This window comes from Azolla caroliniana, unplaced genomic scaffold (genome assembly GCF_043228905.1).
Source record: "Azolla caroliniana isolate FFs.n. ecotype wild unplaced genomic scaffold, voAzoCaro1.0.p SCAF_6, whole genome shotgun sequence".
Taxonomy (NCBI): Eukaryota; Viridiplantae; Streptophyta; class Polypodiopsida; order Salviniales; family Salviniaceae; genus Azolla; species Azolla caroliniana.
Genome location: NW_028230441.1, coordinates 2591617 through 2595511, shown reverse-complemented (window position 1 = coordinate 2595511; position 3895 = coordinate 2591617). Strand labels below are relative to the sequence as shown.

The 3895-nt window shown below is 47.1% G+C and overlaps 1 long non-coding RNA gene across 1 annotated transcript; it reads right to left on the bottom strand.

Moving 5' to 3' along the window:
• Nucleotides 1-273: 273 nt before the first annotated feature.
• Nucleotides 274-791, bottom strand: LOC147862562 (uncharacterized). The gene is made up of 2 exons (XR_015529901.1): nt 695-791; nt 274-496 (listed from the first exon to the last, which is right to left on the bottom strand). It is a non-coding gene; the product is annotated as an uncharacterized LOC147862562 (long non-coding RNA).
• Nucleotides 792-3895: the final 3104 nt, after the last annotated feature.

Sequence of the window (3895 nt, the reverse complement as noted above, 5' to 3'; positions counted from 1 at the left end):
AACCGGTAGTGCATAATGGATCAATAACCAATGAAAAAGTACAATCTTCCTGGGAATCTGTTGCATACTCCATAACCACTTCCAATATTTAGATGCATCCATTAAAGAGGCCCCATTCGCCAACCACACTTTCATAGCAAATGGCGGATGCAATTTCCTACTTAAGAGCAACTTTCGTCCCAACTTCACAAAATATTGAAAAAACTAAAAAATTTAGTATGAGATGAAGGATTTGTATGTTTCCAAAGATAATCTAATGGATCCCAGTGCAAGTCCAACAACAACTTTTTTTTAAATATGCATAGTTGGCAAAATAACATACTATTAGAAGGAGAAGGATCTAAAATCCACCTTTTACCAAATTTACCAATCACTCTCACCGGATGTTGTAATGTCGTTTGCCAAATTGACGATTCCACATCGGTTTGCCATAATCTTCCTTCCTCATATACATCAAAATAGTAACAGTTTGCTTGAGACGTTGTTCCTTTTACTCCTATCATAACACCAATCGGAGTAAAATATCCAAACCAAACATGCACAAAAGAAGGTGACCAATTAGAGAGAAAATTCCCTAAAGATAACTGAATTGCATCAAACATAGCTCTAAAACCCCTACACCTGGTAGCATCAAGCTGAGAATTATTAAGATGACAAACATAATTTCCCCAAGAGGCTACTGTGGTAGATATACCATTATCCAACTCAACCCATTGTAATCATGGTCAACTTCCAAGCAATACACCCCTCTCATTAGAAAAAATGAAATTCCAAATCAAAGGTTGCCGCAAAAGTTCTTCATTCGAAGATGGGCATCAAAGAATCAGAAAAAACTTAACATCCCACACTTTACAAATGTCAACCATAAAACCATCTTTCGAACTATGTATATGTCTCATCTTAAAATTTGACAAGAATGCCCATCTTAGAGATGGTTTCCAAAAACCACTAGTAAATGGTTTAATATCAACCAATCGGTGTAAAAGCAACTCAAACGATATATCTTGAGCAAGCAACATAGGCTTAACAACAATTTTTGCCAGAAGAGCCTTACATTGATTGTCTGGACCTACCAACCGTAACCCAACATCAAGAAATTGTGTTGTAAGTGTCGACCAAGCTACCTTCGCACGAGCATCACACTGTCACATATTCAAAAATGATATAATCACGCTGTCACATACAACTGTGCTCAGTAGCACTATTTATACAAGTCCTCGTGGGACTGATAGAAGTACCACGTACTTCAATGCTCACACGAGCTTCTGACACTTACTACGAGACTATAATTGCCTAGTAGTCTAAACATATACTAGGCTTCCGGTTACCGATTGGATCCGGCTAACCAGCTCCCCAGCTCACCGGCTCTGTTGCTTGCCGGCTCGGTTGCTCACGGCTTACCGATCCGTCTTGCTTGCCGGCTTAGGCTTATTCAGTCGATCCGGCTCCAGTTGAGCTTGCCGCTCAACACTCCCCCTCAAGCTCAACTTTGACGGAACCGCACGCTCCTTATACGCAACGCTCGGCCACAACCGAGCTTAGAATCATACACAGAAAACGGAAAATAAAGAATGCACGACACAAAGAAGAGTAGTGTACATAGGATGTTTACGTGGAAAACCCCAAACTAGGGAAAAAACCACGGTAGCCCACAGGTTGCAAACTATCACTATGTTTGAATGTACAACAGTGAGTTCACGGAGGCAACGACCTCGTGCTCACGATCTTCGCCATAGGCGCTGGTTACAACTGAGGCAACGACCTCTTTCTCTCTCTCTCTCTCTCTGTACACAGTTACGCGCTCCGATCTCACGTAGACAAGAATTACAACAACAGAAAAAAGTTTGCCCTAAGTCATATTTATACTAATATGACTTTTCGGCTATTTACAAATATAGCCATGATGGACTCTCAGAAACATATTTACGAATATGTCTCTTCATCCAGTCTCGACCGGGTCTGCACCATCCGGCTCTCCATAGCCGGGTACTCCTCATCCGGTTCTCACCGGGTCTGCACCATCCGGCTCTCCGTAGCCGGGTACTCCTCATCCGGTCTTGACCGGGTCTGCACCATCCGACTCTCCATAGCCGGGGGCTCCTCATCCGGTTCTCACCGGGTCTACACCATCCAGCTCTCCGTAGTCGGGGACTCCTCATACGGTTTCGGCCTCGCACTGTTCTTCTCCCTTTCCATCCGAAGGGACCTTTCTCCCAACAAACTCCCCCTTCACTCCGGCATGGGGTGTCTCACTAGTCCGATCCTCTTCCGGCATGCATCCAGCTTGTCGGGTATCAGCACTTTGGTCAGCATATCTGACCCGTTCTCGGCCGTGTGGATCTTCGTCAGTGCGAACTCCTGGTCATCTACTCTTTCCCGGATCCAGTGATATCTTCGCTGGATATGCTTCGTCCGGGAATGGTAGGCCGCATTCTTAGCAAGGTGGATGGCACTTTGACTGTCGCAATAGAGCCGGTATTCATCTTGCCGGATATTGAGCTCTCCGATGAAGTCCTTCATCCATAGTATTTCCTTGCCGACTTCCACAGCCGCCATGTACTCCGCCTCCGTGGTTGACAATGCAACTATCTTCTGCAGCCTCGACTGCTAGGAAACAGCTCCCCCTGCATATGTCATTACATACCCGGATGTAGACCGGCTGGTATCCACATCAGCCGACATGTCCGAATCGGTGAAACCGTCAAGTTGAGGTTTTCCGGAGCCGAATCGGAGACACATATTTGAAGTGCCCTTCAAATACTGGAGTATCCATTTGACCGCGTTCCAGGGCTCCTTGCCGGGATTGCTCATAAACCGGCTCACCACTCCGACTGCGTATCCTATATCCGGTCGGGTACAAACCATTGCGTACATTAAGCTCCCGACGGCAGAGGCATATGGAATCTTCATCATATCCGCCTTCTCTGCTTTCGTCTTCGGGCTTTGCTTACCGGATAGCTTGCAGTTTGCCGAAAGTGTCGATCCGACCGGTTTTTGCATCTGACATGTTGAACCGGTGAAGCACCTTTGTCACGTACTTCTCCTGTGACAACCATAATTGCTACGCTGATCGGTTCCGGATAATATGCATCCCCAGCATCTGTCTTGCCAGACCCAAGTCTTTCATTGAGAAGGTCCGGTTGAGAGCATTCTTCAGCATCCGTATTTTGACTTGGTCCCGTGCGACGATCAACATGTCGTCCACGTACAGGAGTATCAAGAAGTCACCTCCTTCGAACTTCTTCACAAACACGCAGTGATCGGCCTGCGTCTTGTGGTACCCTTGATCGGTCATGAAGGAGTCGAACTTTCGGTACCATTGCCGGGGGGCTTGCTTCAACCCGTAGAGGCTCTTCTTCAACCGGCATACCAGGTGCTCCTTCCCTTTCTCCACGAATCCTTCCAGTTGCTGCATGTAGATCTCCTCTTTGAGGTCGTCGTGAAGGAATGTCGTCTTCACGTCCAGCTGCTCTACCTCGAGGTCCATGCTCGCCGCCATACTGAACACCATCCGGATGGAGGTCATCTTTACTACCGGGGCAAATATCTCGTCGAAGTCCATGCCCTTCTTCTGCTGGAACCCCTTCACCACGATCCTGGCTTTGTATCTCGGGGGGTTGCCGGCATCTCCCGGTTTCAACTTGTACACCCACTTGTTTTGGAGTGCCCACTTTCCTTTCGGCAACTCCACCAATTCGTACGTATGGTTCTCATGCAGGGAATCCATCTCATCTTGCATGGCACTTAACCATTTGCAGCTATGGGTGTCATCCTTCGCTTCTTCGAAGCTTTCCGGCTCCCCCTCATTGGTCAGCAAAACATGCTCTGCATCCGGAAATCTCCGGGGCGCCCTTCTCTCTCTGAGAGGATATCTCCGTCTTCGGGCTTCGGTAAC